The sequence below is a fragment of the Misgurnus anguillicaudatus genome, chromosome 10 (genome assembly GCF_027580225.2).
Source record: "Misgurnus anguillicaudatus chromosome 10, ASM2758022v2, whole genome shotgun sequence".
NCBI classification, from domain to species: domain Eukaryota; kingdom Metazoa; phylum Chordata; class Actinopteri; order Cypriniformes; family Cobitidae; genus Misgurnus; species Misgurnus anguillicaudatus.
Window position 1 is genome coordinate 32476792 of NC_073346.2, and position 19950 is coordinate 32496741.

Sequence of the window (19950 nt, forward strand, 5' to 3'; positions counted from 1 at the left end):
TCTCTTCGCTTCACATTTGTCCACAACCCCGGCTCATATTTGTGAGTGAGAGGGAGGGAGGGGTCTCCAATTGGTTCAGACCACCATGTGACCATGATTCGTAACATTTGAGAGTAACGAGTAACTATGCAGCACATAAAAAATGTATTGGAGTAAAAGTATTAAACTCAAAGAAAAAATGTACTGAAGTAAAAGTGGAAGTAGGAGAAAAAAATAATACTTCAGTAGAGTACAGATACTGTCTTTTAGTACTTAAGTACAGTAGTGAGGTAGTTCTACTTCGTTACTATACATCTCTGCCGAGTGGTCAGGGGTGTTCACTGATATGCTCACACAAAAGATGCTTTCCAACAGCTGTTTTAGCATTCGTTGTTAACTTGTGGACCTTTTTTTCCAAACGCCTCACACGTGTACATTCTTCCGCTTAGAGCTTGAATAATAGACACTCCAGCCCAGGTGGTGGCGCTAATTCGCCATTGCCAATTGCAAGAATACAAACAAAGTTCCCGGCGCGGAGTAATACCGGACCTCACAGCACATCTAATACAAGTCAATGGAGTTGGACAAAAACTATGATAAAACCTGTTGGAATGCGTATTTTGCAGCGATTTTTGTGTGAGCATATCAGTGAACACCCCTGACCACTCGGTGAGTTTCACGTCTTTGTAAACGAAAGTTTAATGCATTTTAGGAAGGATTGTTCCAGTGCACCATTAAACCCATTGTAAAGGTGGGAGGTGAAACACAAACACCCGAAAATTCTCGGGGCAGCCGCATATGTCAAAATTTCAGTCAAAACCGTTCTATTTCATTATAAACAATCTGAAAACAGGGCTTTAAGTGTAAAATGCCGAAGTTGTCCTTTATCTCTTTCCCCATCATGGATGAGTTATCTCACCAATTAAAGGAAAACACCAGAGTTTTTCAATATTTTACTATGTTCTTACCTCAACTTGGACAAATTAATACTTTTTTTTCTTTTTTTCAATGCATGCACTTAATCTTTATATAGTGCGTTGTGAACATGCATTTAGTCTAGCCCCATTCATTCCTTAAGATCCAAACAGGGATGAGTTTAGAAGCCACCAAACACTTCCATGTTTTCCCTATTTAAAGACTGTTACATGAGTAGTTACACAAGTAAGTATGGTGGCACAAAATAAAACGTGGCGACTTTTTAAGTGGATAAAAATGAGAACTTTATTGTATGGCGGAAGAGCACTTAGTTTGCAGCACTTTGACCTCGGGCACAGTAATATTGACGGAAGTTTAAGCAAGAGGGGGAGTATTCAGGAATGATGATGTTACTGTGCGCCGAGGTCGAAGTGCTGCAAAACGGTGGTGTTTTCCTTTAAAAAAAACGCTTTCCTGCCAATGATGAGTTTTTGCGTCAATCCATATTTCCGCTATTACCCACTAGGTGGTGCTTTTACTCAACTTATAAGACACCTAGGGGTGGTTTCACGGACAGAGATTAGCTTAAGCCAGGACTAGGCCTTAGTTTAATTATGAAATATAACCACTTTTAACAAACATGCCTTACTAAAAACATTACGTGTGTGCATTTTGAGGGAAAGCAGAGAGTACTGATGCATTTTAAGATATAAAGAGTTTGGTTCCAAAACGCAATAAATCCATTTTGACAAATTTTGGTGAAAACTTGTTTTCTATACCAAGAAAGTGACGAGATGAAAACCTCTATTTTCTGTTACAAACTTTCATATAGCATAAAGAGGTTATAATAACATAAAAAAAAATTTTTCAAAGATTTATAATAAAAAAACGGATTAAAGTTTTTTTTCAAAATGCAATAAATCTATTGAATCGATATATTAATGTGCATTCATCTTTGTCATGTTATATTCATTTAGTTGACTAGTGGTATACACTGATTAAAAAAGAAACATTAATGGCATTAATTAAAACACTGTAACGACACAATAAAGTGGAGGAAGCAAGCGCAGGCGATCAAAACAGATTTATTATAAATGATGGTAAATGCAGGGAAACACATAGAGCAAGTGACTGAGTCCAGGATGTTGGCAATGGTGGTCGAAGGTCTACGGTGGCGTGAAGAGTGTTGAGGCGTGAAGTCAGTGAAGAGTGTGATGATGGCCAATGGATGAAACCAGGAACGAACCAAACACTCACACGGAGACGACAACACGAACACAGATCCAAACACGACGACGAGAGACGATAATCCAAGTGGAATGGCTGAAACATGAAATGAGGATCTGACAACAGGAAGAGAACTGAGTGAGTATATGTAGCTGATGGGTAATGAGGACCAGCTGGAGCGAGGCAATCATACACAGGTGACAACACTTAATCAAACGAGCACATGGCAGAGGTAAGTAAACACACAAACACACACACACACATGACACGGAGGAAACAGAGGATTTCCTACCGTGACAGTACCCCCTCCCCTAGGAACGCCCCTTGGCGTTCCCAGCCTGCTTTACCTGAAGATTGTAATCATCAATAAGGCGGTGATCCAGTATGTCCCGAGCAGGAACCCACCTTCTCTCCTCCGGACCGTAACCTTCCCAATCCACCAAGTACTGAAAACCGCGTCCCCTCCGTCTAGAGTCCAGAATACGATTAACCAAATATGTGGTCTCCCCATTAACGATACGAGGCGGGGGGGGAACCGGGGCAGGCGGATTAAGACGGGAAAAAATCACCGTTTTAATTTTGGACACATGAAACACGGGATGAACCCTCCTGTACGCCGGCGGAAGGCTAAGACGCACTGTTACCGGATTAATGATCTTGGTAACAGAAAACGGGCCAATAAATTTAGGAGCAAGCTTATTCGAAACGGAACGCATCGGAATGTTCTGGGTTGAAAGCCACACTCTTTGACCGACGACGTATCGGGGAGGCTTCGACCGGTGGCGATCGGCCTTAGCCTTGGTGCGCGACCTTGCCTGGAGCAGAGCTCTACGAGCTCTGGTCCAGGTGCGGTGACACCTCTGGACTAGTGCGTTTGCGGAGGGAACCGACACCTCGGATTCAGTACTGACAAAATTAGGTGGTTGGTACCCTAAACTACACTTAAATGGAGACATGCCCGTAGATAACACTGGCAGAGAATTGTGTGCGTACTCCACAATTGAGAGTTGTTGACACCAGGATGAAGGATTGTTGGAAGCCAAACACCGCAAAGCCCTTTCGACATCCTGATTGGCTCGCTCGGTTTGACCATTGCTCTGGGGATGGAACCCGGATGAAAGACTAACAGTCGCTCCTAACAATTTACAAAACTCTCGCCAAAATTTGGACACAAATTGGGGACCCCTGTCAGAAACCACGTCTGTCGGAAGGCCATGTATACGGAAGACGTGGTTAATGACAGTTACCGCTGTTTCCTTGGCTGATGGCAATTTGGGCAAGGGGATGAAATGAGCCGCCTTCGAGAACCGGTCCACTACGGTTAAAATCACCGTATTACCCTTAGAGGGTGGGAGGGCGGTAATGAAATCTAGCGAGATGTGGGACCAGGGTCTCGAAGGGACAGACAGCGGTAAGAGTAACCCATCTGGAGGTCGATTGGAAGTCTTACCAACAGCGCAAACCGAGCAAGCCAAGACGAAGTCGTGGACATCACGAGCCATACCAGGCCACCAAAATCGTTGCTTGACTAGAAATTTAGTTCTACTAACCCCTGGGTGACAAGCAACACTGGAACAATGACCCCACTGGAGAACGTCTGACCGTAACCCCTCCGGCACAAATAAACGGTTCGGTGGGCAACGAGCCGGGGGCGTTACCCCTTCTAAGGCAGTCAAAACCTTCGATTCGACCTCCCATCTGAGCGCGGAGATAATGATGGTCTCCGGTAAAATGGGCTCGGGAGTAGCAGTACGATCGGAACGCTCAAAAAGACGGGATAAAGCATCGGGTTTGATGTTTTTGGAACCCGGCCGGTAAGAAAGTGTAAAATCGAAACGACCGAAAAACAATGCCCACCGAGCCTGCCTGGAGTTAAGTCTTTTAGCGGTTCTAATGTACTCGAGATTCTTATGGTCCGTCCATACAATGAAAGGTACACCCGACCCTTCAAGCCAGTGACGCCATTCTTCCAGTGCCAATTTGACGGCCAACAGCTCTCGATTGCCAATGTCATAGTTAACTTCCGCAGGAGATAAACGATGAGAATAATACGCGCAAGGATGAACCTTTCCGTCTGAGGATGCGCGCTGGGATAACACTGCTCCTACCCCCACCTCTGACGCGTCGACCTCCACTATGAATTGACGTGAGCGATCAGGGGTGACAAGAATAGGAGCTGAAACAAAGCAGCTTTTCAGTTTGGCAAACGCAGCCTCAGCTGCGTCTGACCACCTGAACGTCAAACTAGGGGAGGTCAAAGCGGTCAGAGGTGCGGCTAGTTGGCTGAAATTGCGAATGAAACGTCGATAAAAATTGGCAAACCCCAGAAATCTCTGCAGGGCCTTGCGAGACTCTGGGGATGGCCAATCTACCACAGCCTTAACCTTCTCAGGATCCATGCGAACACCCTCAGTCGAAATGATGTGTCCTAGAAAAGAAACAGACTGTGCATGAAAAACGCATTTCTCCGCCTTGACAAACAATCCATTCTCTAGCAACCGCAGAAGCACTCGTCGTACGTGTTGCACGTGTTCCTGGAGAGACGAAGAAAAAATCAATATGTCATCCAGGTAAACATATATGAACTGATCGACCATGTCTCGCAACACGTCATTAACGAGTGCTTGGAAGACTGCCGGCGAGTTAGATAGCCCAAAAGGCATCACGCGATACTCAAAATGGCCACGAGGGGTGTTAAAAGCAGTCTTCCATTCGTCCCCCTCCCTAATGCGGACCAAATGATAAGCGTTACGTAAGTCCAATTTAGTGAAAACGGACGCTCCCTGCAACCTCTCAAAAGCTGAAGACATCAGCGGCAAAGGATAAGTATTCTTTACCGTTATGTTGTTCAACCCTCGGTAGTCAATACAAGGTCGCAAGGATCCGTCCTTCTTTCCCACAAAAAAGAACCCCGCCCCCGCTGGAGAAGAGGAAGGGCGAATGAACCCCGTTGCTAGAGAACTGGATATATATTTCTCCATGGCCGCCGTCTCTGGAATAGACAAGGAATATAACTTGCCCTTAGGCGGAGAGGTACCTGGCAATAACTCTATTGCACAGTCATAGGGACGATGAGGAGGAAGAGAATCAGCCCGAGACTTACTGAACACCTCCTTCAGGTCGTGGTACTCCGCGGGCACGTTAGTCAAATCCACTGCTTCCCCCTGAAACACAGACTCAGAAACATTAACACCAGCAGACAAAAGACAAGACAAATGACACTCCTCGCTCCAGCTAACCACAGATCCGAGACGCCAATCGATCCTGGGGTTGTGTTTGTGGAGCCAAGTGTGACCGAGAACAATGGGAGTCTGAGGTGAGTCTGTGATGAGGAATGGAATCTTCTCCGTATGATTACCAGATGTGATGAGTGAAACAGGGATGGTGGTCTGAGTGATGACTGGTAGCTTGTGTCCATCAAGTGCAAAAGGTGCAATGAAGTGCTTGAGGGAGGTGAGAGGAATCTTGATCTTACGTGCGAAGTTGATGTCCATGAAACTACCCTCGGCCCCAGAATCCACCAAAGCGTGCTGATCCAGTGTGTGGGTAGACCACCGTAGTCTCACCGGAAGGAGTGTCGATGTTGATGAGGTCTTCCTGGCAGAGATCCCACCCGATAGTAGCCTCAGATTTACTATCGGGCTTGATCCTTTTACTGGGCAGCGCTGGATGTGATGTTCTGGGCTGCCACAGTATAATCACAGTCCAAGGGATCTCCGCCTGATCCTCTCCTCCCGGGAGAGCCGAGCTCGCCCCACCTGCATGGGTTCCGGATCTCCAGGTGGGCTGACCGCAACCTCTGACCATCGGTGCTGATCCTCTGAACTGGATGTGCAGGTGGTCCCCCCCTTCCGTCTGGCTGCTTGGTCGAGTCGGTTGTCTATCCTGATAGTGAGGTCGATTAATCCATTGAGTGAAGAGGGGAGTTCAACAGCGCGAATCTCCTGTTGGATGCGGTCAGCCAACCCATGCAGGAAATGATCCCACTGCGCCTCTTCGTTCCACTTACACTCCGCCGCCAGGGTGCGGAACTCGATCGAGTAGTCTGATACGGACCTATCCTCCTGCCGTAGGTCCACTAGAAGTCTGGCCGCCTCCCTCCCGGCGACGGAGCGGCCGAAGACCCGTTTCATCTCCTCCGAAAGGGCGTGGAACGAAGCACAGCAGCGGTCTTGGTTCTCCCACACCGCCGTCCCCCAGAGGGCAGCCTTCCCTGTGAGTAGAGCGAGTACGAACGCCACCTTCATCTCTTCGGTGGTGAACGTGCGGGGCTGCAAGGCGAAGTGCAGAGAACAATGAGAGAGAAATGATCGACAAAACTTTGGCTCACCCGCATATTTCTCTGGAATGGGAAGGCGTGGCTCGGACTGGGGAAAACCCCCGGTGGCGATCGGCGGTGTGGGTGGCGTGGGGGGCGCAGTGGGTGGCGGTGGATGAAGTTGTTGGGCCTGGAGAGCGAGCTCGGAAACCTTCGTCACCATTGCTTGGAAAGCTCGACCCATCTCATCTATCGCCTTGTCCTGACGATCCATTCGACCCACGGCACGTTGTAAAAACTCCTCCAGATGAGATGGGGAGCGATCGCCTGCTGCTTCCATGATGGTCAGATCCTTCTGTAACGACACAATAAAGTGGAGGAAGCAAGCGCAGGCGATCAAAACAGATTTATTATAAATGATGGTAAATGCAGGGAAACACATAGAGCAAGTGACTGAGTCCAGGATGTTGGCAATGGTGGTCGAAGGTCTACGGTGGCGTGAAGAGTGTTGAGGCGTGAAGTCAGTGAAGAGTGTGATGATGGCCAATGGATGAAACCAGGAACGAACCAAACACTCACACGGAGACGACAACACGAACACAGATCCAAACACGACGACGAGAGACGATAATCCAAGTGGAATGGCTGAAACATGAAATGAGGATCTGACAACAGGAAGAGAACTGAGTGAGTATATGTAGCTGATGGGTAATGAGGACCAGCTGGAGCGAGGCAATCATACACAGGTGACAACACTTAATCAAACGAGCACATGGCAGAGGTAAGTAAACACACAAACACACACACACACACACATGACACGGAGGAAACAGAGGATTTCCTACCGTGACAAACACTTACTTTGTCATATTAAGAACACTGTCATTGCTGCTGTCATCCTTGAGACGTCGTGTCTGAACTTTTTTGACAGCGATCAGCTGTAAAATGTTTTGGTCCTGCTCGTTTTTCGTTGACTTCGAGTAAAATGATGGAAAGTTTTTCATAAGATCCCCTGGGGTCAATGTGTTAGCATGACAAAAGCTGTCGTGTAAGAATAGCTGTCGTTTTTCCGTTGCCCGAGTGGCTTACGTTTCTTCAATGCCACAGAAACCCACCACAGGTTTATCAATGCCATTAAAAGTATTATTTAGTTTGTTTGTTGATCACAAAGTACAAAGTAGATGAGGAAATCTAGGATTCTGTGTGAATTAAGCGCGCCGCCATTGTTGTTTACAATGTGTGGAATGGTGCGCTGTGATTTGTTGAGCGGATTTATTGCATTCTGCAGAAAGGAGAACTGGCGTTTATTGCATTTTGTATAAAAAGGCGTTTATTGCGTTTTGGAACCAAACTCTTCATATGTCAGTGCAAGTTGTTTTTAGTTTGGGCAGTTCTTACATTTATTTTAGTCTAGGACTAGTCTAATCCCTGTCCAGGAAACCTCCTCTTATTCATCTACCGATCCAAAAACAGTAAATACTCTGTGTATGTTTTGATCATTGCTCTGAATCTTATCTCTAACAAAAGTCCTTTACAAAAATGCAATTATCTCAGCTTTTTGTTCAAAAGTTTGTATTTTTGAAGAATTCTACCCATATTGAGTTGATAAAAAAGATAGAATTAAACTTTTTGTTTGTTGTTAAAAAGCAAATGGTCTGTTCTTTTATTTTTGTATGTTTTTATATTCAAAGTAGATAATTTTCTGGAAGGCATTACACTTTTCTGAAAATCATCAAAAATGCTGGCGCCGGCTGGTTAAGAGTCATTAAGAGAAAAAAATATTTTTTCCAAGAAAACATGCACTTAAAGAGGTTGTTGCATTTGAGTTCTTTAAATGTTTGTTATGTTCAGTGGGGCATTAAAATTAATTATTGTGTGACACTGATACAAGAAATCTTTTTAACCCCCTTTTTTACACAATAGTGTAAAATTAAATGATGTGGTCTTCCGCTATGATCAAAACAGTAAAGGTTTTTACTAAACACAATGAAATAAATTGTTTTCATCTGCTACCTGGTTTATTGTATGGGTTTAGCTCCCTCTATCTTGTTCCGTGAATTCTTTCAAGTTTGAAAGATCTACACTGCACTGATATACTGTATTACATTAATTTCCCCATCTCCTGACATTCTGTGTTTTTCACTATTTTATAATAACAGTTATTAATCGACCTGTTTTCGGCTGCCTGTTCCCAGAGAAACATTGGCTGATTTCTCACAGCTCCAGAAGTTAGTGAGCTGGCTAAAATACAGTGGTATACGATCAATAGTAGAAAACAATGATGCACAGAGACTGTCTGAGATAACATACCAGCCAGCATTCTCCATTGTGCTCTGCTGTTATCACCGAAGCAAGCCGAGCCATTCATTACAAGCTATCGACTTTTTCATGACATGGTTAGAATGTCGTTGATTTTCAACTTTAAAGATGGTCCAGATTCTGCTGGAAAGATGGCTTTAATAATCGTGCCAATTGAACTGCAAACATATTCAAGTTAGAAGACAGCCTGTTCTTCACAATATCTTCGCTGATATAATCAGATAAAATATGAGTTTCTGTAAGCGTCCATTTGTCACCGTGATGGATTGCTTCTCAGTGTTCCTCTTTATCACGCTGTTCCAACGAAAGTTCAAGCACTTCGCAGCGTGCATTTGTGTTTGAGGCGAAGAGAAGATTGAAGATTCATTTCATCAGCATTTAGTTATGATACTTCACGTTGCTTTTTAACACATGACGTTTTATTTGTGCTGCACTTGCACAGCAGAGGCGGTCGCTCGTTGAGCTCATTAATTCTCATTGTCACTTTCTAAATAGCGTTCTAGTTTTGCATCAAACCCTTTTTGAAGGATAAGTTCACCCTTAAGTTAAATATGCACCCTAATTTCGTTCTATATCTGGATGCCGTGAGTTTTAAAGCAACTAGTCTGTCAAACTTCTACAGTAAACAGGACCAAAAAGTAGTCCATATAATTGCTCTGCTATTCCAAGCTTTCCAATGCCAAATAGTAGTTAAGTGTGAGAAACAAATTGAGATTTAAACATTCACTGAAAGCCTTGCCAGAACTTTGGATAATGAAAGAATAAAACGCCAGTGGTACCATATTTGACAACCTAATTTGAGTTGAGAGAGTTGCAGCAGATAAGAAATGCTATTTGACAGAAGCTTGACAGATGAGTTTATTATGAGCTTTTGTAGTAAGAGCAGCTTTAAAATTCTCCTTTTATGTTTATCAGAAAACAAATCAAAGCATAATCATACAGTATAGGGACAAGTAAATATTTGAAGTCACTTTGGATAAAATCATCTGCCAAATGCATTAATGTAAATGTTGATTGATGTGTTTTGAGTAGAGAAATCAAATATTGTCACATTTATAGACAAGACCCTAGCTGGGAATTGTGCCCACCACCCCAAATGTATTTCACATTAGGCTCCATCAATACTAGTTGAATTGATGTGGGGCCGCTACATCTTTGGATTTTGAATTCTTAACTTTTACCCTATAACCCTAGGCCTTTTTATCAAAACAATATAGTTGTTTATAAAATTAATAATGTGATTGAAAAAAGAGACGTACAAAATGTATAAATATATATACACATTATAGAATATTAAATGCATTAAAATTTTACACAGATGTTATAAATAAGTTGTGACTAAAACATTTATATTTTATCATCTTTAATGATGTCACCCTTTGCCTAATTTTGCACATCTTACATGTGGCTTTTTATTAAGAAGCATCTTGAAGTTTCACACTGAGATTTTAAAGAATATTAGTTCATGTCTATTCTGGGCTCTCATTGCTGCCTTTTTCATCCTTTACAAAAATACTTTTTAATAAAAATTTATTTTCTAGTAAAAAAGAAAATTAAGTGTTTTCAAATGTTTTAGGGGTAGTGTAGTGCGCTATTACTTATTTTATAAGCTAAATGACAATTTTGTGGTACTTGTTTTTATTTTATTCTTTTTATATTTTCTCAGTGTTTTAATTTACTGCTCAGGGAAATTTACTTTTTTTTCTTTTTCTGTACTCAGCCATTTTGCACAATTTAATTTAAAACACTGATTGTAAAAAAGATAAAGAAAATGTTGTTTATAGATGGGGGGGTATACCCTTTGCATCTAAAAAGTGTATATTAAAACATCAGTGGTATATCGAAGAGTGAATATTAGTACCTCAATAGTACATATTGGAACCAAATAAAGAGTTATATATAAATCCATTTTGACTAATTTCGGTAAAAATGTGTCTTCTATAAAGACAAGAAAGTGACAAGATGAAAACCACTATTTTCTGTTACAAACTTTCACATAGCATCTTAAGGTTATAATAACATTCAAAATTCAAATCCATAATTAGATTTTCAAAGATGTATTATAAAAACTGATAATTTTTTCCACAAAATACAATAAATCCATGACAAGGTTTTTTCCCAAAATGCTATAAATCTATTGAATCAATATATAAATGTGCATTCATCTTTGTCATGTTATATTCATTTAGTTGACTAGTGGTATACACTTATTTAAAAAAAAAAGAATTAATGGCATTAATCAAAACACTTACTTTGTCATATTAAGAACACTGTCATTGTTATACTGTGTCGTTGCTGAACTTTTTTTGACAGCGATCAGCTGTAAAATATTTTGGTCCTGATGGATTTTCATTGACTTTGAGTAAAATAATGGAAAGTTTTTCATAAGATCCCCTGGGGTCATTGTGTTAGCATGACAGAAGCTTGATGCTGTCTTGTGAGAACAAGCAATAGCCGGCATTTTCAATGCCATCAAAATTATTATTTTCTTTTCGTTTGTTTGTTGATCACGAAGTACAAAGTAGATGAGAAAAACTACACTGTAAAAAATACTTTGCTGCCTTAACATTTTTTGTTGAATCAACAAAGTCATTTACAAGTCATTTCAACTTACTATTATTTATCTTGACTAGAGATGAGCTGTTATAACTACAGATGAGTTGTTATAACTTATAAAATATAGTTGAGAAAAGTCAACTTAATTTTATAAGTTGTGACAACTCATCCTTATTGACATGACTTGTAAATCTGAGTTGATTTAACAAAAAATTTTAAGGCAGCAAAGTATTTTTTACAGTGTAGGATTCAACGTGCCGCCATTGTTGTTTACAATGCGTGGAATGATGCGCTGTGATTTGTTGAGCGGATTTATTGCATTCTGCGGTTTATCGCATTTTGGGAAAAAAGGGAGAAGAGATAACAGAATAACATGACAGATATCGGATTTTGCATAAAATTAGAATGCAAATAAGAATTTACTTTTTAATACTGACCTGATACAATACTGATTTATGAATATAGCCATAGATGCTGGAATGGCATAAATATTAAACAAAGAAAGAAAGAAGTAGGACCTTTTAAAAGGGTATTGCCCCATTGACAGATTGGAACCATTTTTTCTGACAGTGTACTAAGAAACTGTTTTGAAGGATAGTGTAATCCTAAACATAGGAATGCTGTCAAGGCCAAGAAAGGATATTGATCCAACAACATGTCCTTGTGTACATGTTAAGAGGCTTTTCACAATGATAAATCGTGACACAGCACAGAAAGTCAGTAAGAAAACATTGCTCTTCAGTAACAGTTTATTGTTTTGACATTTCATGTCCTTTTAGCTGTATTGAGAGACTGTAGTAGCCATAATTGAACCACTTATAAAATTAGAGAGAAAACCTGTGCTCGCTACAAAGCACAATAATTACTATTCCTTATATTCTGACCTGGTTATTCAAATGAACCGTGGATTTTATTCACTAATAGCATAGTTCCCTATCACAGCATGTAACTCTAAACAATTAAGAAAATCTTAACATTTGTGATCTATAATTGTTGCAACTCTGTCAACACCCTGTGTACTTGGCACGGATTGCTGTATTAACCTCGGAATTACAGTGATCACTTAGAGAGGTCCCAAGGCCAAATGAAGCATTATTCCTGAAGACTCTGAATGTCCAAACAGCAAATACATTAGTCACCAGGATAATAAGCACATTTTTACCTCCCGCTGCCCTACTTCTTCTGGCCATGATCAGATCTTAATGGGGAGATTAGCAGAGATAAGCAAACTTGTGAATACAGTGAGACCCCAAAATGAATGAATGGGGTGAACTCTTGCACATTGTAAAAAAATAACTTTAAAAAGCTCACACTGAAAAAACGAACTTTTTGGTGTAGTAATATTTATTAGATTAACTCTCATAATTTCTACATAATAATATTAACATTTATTGAGAACTAGATTTTCCTAAGTAAATGATGATAAATACACAATTAATTCATGTAAAAAATGAACTGTGTGGGAATAGTAAGTCTTATTAGATATTTTCTTGTATTATTTAACTGTTTTATAGTCACTGCACATAGTCCTAAAATAATTAAGTAAATTTTAATCATAAACTTTAGCAGATTCAAGTAAAAAAACTTAGTTCATTTTACTTAAAAATATTAAATACATTAAACTAAAAAATCTAAGTAAAATGTACTTACATTTATTTGCACATGTTGTAAGGAATACCCACGATTCTTTGCGCCTGAATATTTTTATTTTTTAAGCTTTATCACAGAATAAGAACTGATAAGAACTTTAACTACTTAAATATTTGTTAGCAAAATGTCATAAAGGTTTAAGCTCTTTGATGTTGTTTTGTTGTAAATAATAATTTTGTGAAGTCACCGTTCAGGTGATCAGTGTTTCTTTACATGAACCCTGTTCAGAACATTGTATTGTAATTCTCTCCACAGTGCTGATAATGCAGGTCAGAAACACAGTTTGTGTGCATTTCTGTTCCGAATCAAGTTTATTCAATGACTGACTTTTTGTCAGTCATGAATTTTGTGTTATAATGCCATTTATAACACTAAAAATAACTAGGTCCATAGGAATATGTTAAAGAAAATAACAAACAGAAAATACGATTTATTTAATATTATTAGGACAGCAATGCTTCAATTTTCAAAAAAAAACTAATAGACTTTACCTAGACGATTAAAATAAATCTAACTTCTAAATAAAATAATTAAGGAACATTTAATTAATTATTTAACATATGTTTTATCATGCAATTTTAAGTAAATTTTATTTGATTTTAGTAGGTAAGTTTTACTTATAAAAAAGCAGTACATTTTACTTTAAAAAAGTTCGTGCAAATTGCTACGAGGATTTTTTTAAGTAAATTTTACAAGTTGTTTTTTTTCAGTGCAGATGCAAAAGCTACTAAACGCAAACTCTGTCAAAAATGAGAATGATATAATTTGAATGCTCTTGGCTCGTATTATACATCTATAAAAAACTTCAAATACTTCAAACTTTCTAGCCTGAGGCCATTTAGAAATATTGATTTGTTAGCAGAATCCATTAAGAGTCTAATAAAAAATAAACTCATTTCCAAGAAAACATATCAGATGCACAAATTAGATGGTATTGCATCTGAGCTTTATTTTGTTATTATGACCCACAAAAGAAAGCCATAGCGTTTCAGGATGACATACCAGTGAATAAACAATGACAGCATTTTTGTTTATGCTTTTGCTTTTTCAAGAGCTAGCTGGGTCCTCAGCTGTAAGATATTTCATAATAATTTGCCGTATAAGTTGTGGTACTTTCCCAAGTTCCTGGTTGATGACTTCAGAAGAAATCCTGCTGGGCGCAGGTGCGAGCATCTGATTACAGGGCAGATTTGAATAAGAGATGCTCTACTTACAGTAAAATCTCTAAGGAGAATCCACCTTTAGATTTTGTAATGACATACACAACTGCACAGTGAACATAGCAGTATAAATCAGTGTTGGCTTCAGCAGTGTTTTTGAGCAGTTCGGTGACATCCCTGCCCTGGGAAGTCTGGAGCTGTGCCTTTGTGTGCGCTCCCGCTGTGGGTTACATTAGTATGCGGCACAGCCGGGCTCTGGCTGGCATTGGATAAATTAATTGATATTTTGGTCGTGGAGGGCTTGTGACAGTTCCAGTATAGCAGAGTGTTCTTCAAACTGACCCATTTTTTCAACCACTAAAGTTTGGTGCTTAATTATAAGCCTGATTTAGCTGCAAGATCTGCATGTACAGTATTCAGATGCACCTAAAAAGGTTGTTTTTTGTTGTTTGTTAACGTTGCTGAGGAAGACCAATGTGAATAATAACTAATAGTAGATGTTCGTTTTGTCAGTCCTTAGGTGTATGCATAAACTGTTTTATTAGTATTTTAACCAGTTTCAGAGGGTGTTAACTCAACACGGTTTCAATTAAAAATGGGAAATGTTTTGACTGTTCTTGAACACAACAACAGCATTTTGGGAGCCCAAAGACACAAACTTATGAAAACATTTTTTTTTAAATGATACCATTATATGGGATTATCACGCTGATACGTAGTACTTCTGCTTTCAGCGACCTTTGTGCTAACACACTTCCGGTGGATCGTAATGCCAGTTCTGCTGGTCCAGATTGAACAGAAATGTTGTTGAGAAAGGTATGTAAAGGAACGATGGTGTTGTAAAAATCTAGTGAAGTAAAAATACAGATAATTTGTTGCAAAATGTAACGAAGTAAAAGTTTAAAGCACTATAGATTCTACTTAAAGGCACACAGCGGAACTTTTTGGCCACTAGGGGGCGCTAGACATGTATTTTTCACGCCTAGCGCCCCAAGAGGCCACAAGCGCCGCAGCACTGTCGCAAAGGAAAAGAACTGGCCAACCTTAAAAATAAACTAAAAAATAAACATTTAAAACGCTAAAAGATCAACATTTTGAGACATCAGGGAGAAACGCAGTCATGTTACAACTTTTTGATGAAGAACTCGTCGTGGCAGAAGCCATTTCTCAGTCTGAAGGTTGCAGCCTCTGGATGTCGTATTTCTAAGCTGCATATGTCATCAAGACTGTCTTATTTCAGAATATTAACAATTATAAAGTTGACTATTATACTTAGTTAATCGTAAATTGTTGCAGTATGCTTATGACTTGCGAATGTAATGCTAAGTGTACCTTAATAAACCAGGCTTGATGACGTATGCAGCCTGCATATTTGACCTCCGGAGGCCGTAGCCTTCCAATTGAGAAACGGACAGAAGTATTTCCTTGCCTTTTTTGAAACAAATATTGTTGCATCGTCTCTCTCTCTCCCTCGCAACCAGGATTCTCCGCAATGGCGCTCATTTTTCCTCTCTTTTGTGTGAAAATTGTCGCTCCAAATCCAAGTGAGTGACAGCGGAACGCAGCAAATGAGGAAGAGAGGATCTGATTGGTGAATGAATAGGGTTTGGTTTTACACTGTGTGAGTTTGAGCAAGTTTGACTGACTGCTATAACATCCTGGATTGTAATGTAAATACATAGACAGTAAAAGAAAGGTAAATACGTGAACACATGAATGCAGCATCTGAATACAGGGAACTATATGCAAGATAATCGCCGTCATTTATAAAGAAGATCGCATTTATGTATGAATCAAGATCATGAGTTTATATAAAAATTGCCTTAAGGGGGAATCGAACCCGGGTCGCCCGTGTCTTCAGTTCGTGACACTAACACAGTGCCACAGAGTCACATAATAGATGTTGCTCTCTACACTCCTTAAGTAGCCTCCAGCAAAATTCACGTTAAAAACAAATTGTGTGTAGAAAGTGACGTATGCCGTGAAGCAGTCGAATTTTTTAGTTTTTTTGTGCTCTGGTTACTACCAGAAACCTTACATTTTAAAGTACAAGTAAAAGCGATACAGACCCCGTCAGGCTATGGTAGACATGTCATTCAACCTATTTAAAGTCGATGTACTATCACAAGGGTCTTGAAAATTTATTATGAAGGTTGAAAAATTACATGGTGTCGCTTTAAGTAAAGTACAAATACGTGGAAAATTTACTTAAATACAGTAACAAGTATTTGTACTTCGTTAACTTACATTCCACCACTGCCTAACAGGATGTTAGATACCTAACCTAACTGCGCCGGAAGTGGACATGCACAAAGTTGACAAGTCCCACCCATGAATCCCGGAAGCGTGATAATCCCCTATTATGTTTGTGTAAACAACAAAAATGTGAATTGGTGAAAATTTGACCTTTTTCTTAACACAACAACAACGTTTAGGGAGCCCAAAGACACAAACTTTTGAAAATGTGTTTTTTAAAACGATACCAGTATTATGTTTGTGTAAACAATAAAATGTGAATTTGTGAAAATGGCGACATCATGCGCATGAGTATTCGGTGTTCAGACATTGCGCAATGTCAGCAACTATTGGCGTGGCATGCATAATGGAGCGTTTTAGTCGTTTTCCCGAATCTAAGTGAACCAAGATTGTTTTAACAATGAAAGCGTATACACAAATCTAAAAAGGAAAACTTTTTTTATGATACTTGTATTATGTTCTTGTAAACAACAAAAATGTGAATTTGTAAAAATGGCAACGTCATGCGTATTCAGACATTGCGCAATGTCACCAACTATTGCCGTTTTAGTCGTTTTTCCGAATCTAAGTGACAATGAAAGCATATGTACACAAATCTAGAAGGAAAACTTTTTATGTGTTTTGACTATTCTTTATCACAACAACAGCATTTTGGAAGCCTGAAAATGTGTTTTTAAATCGATACCATTATTATGGTGTACACAACAAAAATGTGAATTTGTGAAAATGGTAACATTATGGACATGCACATTATCTGTTCAGACAACGTGCAATGCTGCCATCATCAAATGACCTGGCACACATAATACAGCGTTTTAGTTGTTTTTTGAAAATCTGAGTGAGCTGAGATAGTTTGATACTGTCTGTTATGTTAAATTTACAGGTAATGAGCATAGCTGCCTCTGACCTCTTTTAAACTTATTATTAAAAAATGTCAGAATATTTCAGTGTATCTGTAGACATAAAACGGGGTGGTGGAACATTAACATTTTTACTCATTTGGCAGGCCCTTTTATCCAAATCATTTCAGGGCATTATAGCATGCATTTAAATTTTATTTAAAAGAGGACAATGTACATTAATCAACATTACAATAATATAAATGTACCCGAGTTAGCTCAAAAGTGCTAATTTTAATCGGCAGTCCTCCAGCCAAATGTAAAAAAAGGCAGCCTTAAAGGGATAGTTCACTTTAAAATAAAAATTCTGTCATCATTTACTCACCCTCATGTTGTTCTAGACCTCTATGAATTTATTTTTTCTAATGAACACAAAAGAAGAAATTTTTAGAAATTATGGTAAACACACAGCAGATAGCGACCATTGACCTCCATAGTAGGAAATAAATATTGAGATAAATGATGAAGAAAATATTTTGATAAATGACGGTAAGCACACATTTGACAGTACCAATTGAATTCCATCATATTTTTTATTCCTACTATGGAAGTCAATTGTCATCTGCTGTATGTTTACCATCATTTCTCAAAATATCTTCTTTTGTGTTCATCCCTTTAAAAATAATCACAATTATAAAATCACAAGATTTTGTCAGTATATGTGTTCCCTCACAACCTTTACCAACTGAGCTATAGAAACACATAGACACCCCTTCTTCTTTCACATTTAGGAAAAGAGTTACTGCCTTTTGTATTAAAAATAACAAACACAGCACTCCCTAATCTGATTGGTTAGTTTTACTCAATGTTCACAATGGATTTAGCTGTCCTTCGGGCAACGCTACAGATCCCAAGCTGCTACAATGAATAATTTCAAGGAAAGGCTGGATTTGTTTGCAAGGTCTATGCCATTGAATGTGCTATGTAAAGTAATTTGCTTCAGACACTTACCAAATATTAATTCCTCTAAATGTCATGCAAGTACTGTTAATCAGACAGCCTTCCTACAGTAAGTAGACAGCACTTGGTACTGTGGACACACTGTAAAAAAATTCCATAGAAATTACAATGTTATTGCAGCTGGGTTGCCTGTAATTTACCGTAGATTTAAATTTATGTTATTTACTGGCAAGAGTTTGTTAAAAGTTAAATTAATTTTAAATATTAAAAATTAATTATCTTTACAGAATAAAACTATACAATAACAGCCTCATGCAAAGCATTCTGGGAACCAGAAATCATCATCAACCTTTTTCTGTTTTTTACTTCAGATTTTGTTTCCCAGAATGCTTTGCTTGATGCTGTTTTTTAGTTTGACTCTGTAAGGACAAAGACTTGAAAATGTTTAATGTTCATTTAACTTTGAACAAAATGTTGCCAGTAAAAAACATAAATTTAAATCTACGGTAAGTTACCGGCAACCCAGCTGCAATTTCTCTGGAATTTTTTTACAGTGCATGCTAAACTTTCCTCAAACTTTCTTATCATTAATGGTACTCCAACTGCATTTATCAGCATACCCAAAAGTCTGTAAAAAAGCAGATGTTCAGTGTTTCTAGCGAGGTTGCGGGGTCTTGATCCTTATCTTTCAGCAAGTGACTCATCTCAGGTCGATTCTTTGTGTCGTGAGGTTTAGGCATGGAACACAGCTGCCCCTTTAAATTGTCTAAATTATCACTCGATTCCATCAACCCCGACCATGTGCAATGAGGCAAAATGCCACGGAGGAGGCGATAACGCCAGGAACGCTAAAGATAAGTAATGCTTGCTCTTACTGGGAAGAGAGAGAGTGTTTACGGGACCACATTATGTTTCCATTAATCTTCCTCCAATCACCTGTCGGAGAAGCCCGGGGTCTAAGCACACCATGTGTGATTTCTTTATACTCTATGGCTGAATGCATTACAAATACCTTGAAATCCTTGAAATTTGTGAATCTGAGGAAATAATTCAAGGCACTGGGAAGTTTTTGAAAATTTACATAGATACAGGTCATTGAAAGTGCTTGAATCAATATTTCAAATTTTTTTTTGTGGAAAAAAATCCCTATTCCCTGTGTAGTTAAGGATAATATTATAACATTTCTAGCCTTTTAAGCACACATGCTAAAGTGTTCACTTTAAATGCTTATATCTTCTGTATGCGAATGTTGATTCATACCAAAATGCTTTTTTGCATAGTTGTGTTTGACACATGAAAGTGTCTCGGGTTGCGTATGTAACTGTTGTTCCCTGAGAAGGGAACGAGACGCTGCGTCTCCCTTGCCCTACTTCCTGCGTCCCTGTAACGCCGTCTTTGGCAATATTTCAGATAGCGATATACTTCCAGGCTCCTGTGTCACCCTGTCTTTGTTGTTAAGCCTCACCATTGGTTGAATTTGATATACACATTAAGACGCACTTACCCCTGGAGGCGTCCCCAGAGTGTCACCGCAGTGACGCAGCGCGAGTTCCCTCGAAATGGAACTGTAACAATGTATCTTTAAAGGTAACACTTGCTCTCACTTGAAATGTGTCCCCATATTTAGTCTTGAATTTGAGGGTATTGGACCTGGAAAGTCCTTGAAAGGTGCTTGAATTTGAAGTTAACTAAGGTGTGGGAACCCTGTAATACTCATCAAGTCTGTATAAAAATTTGAAAAAGTGTAAGATTACCGAATACAAAGCAGCCTTATGTAGTGTGTGTGTTCAGTAAGACACAGGAAATTGAATTGGAATTTAAAAGGCATTAT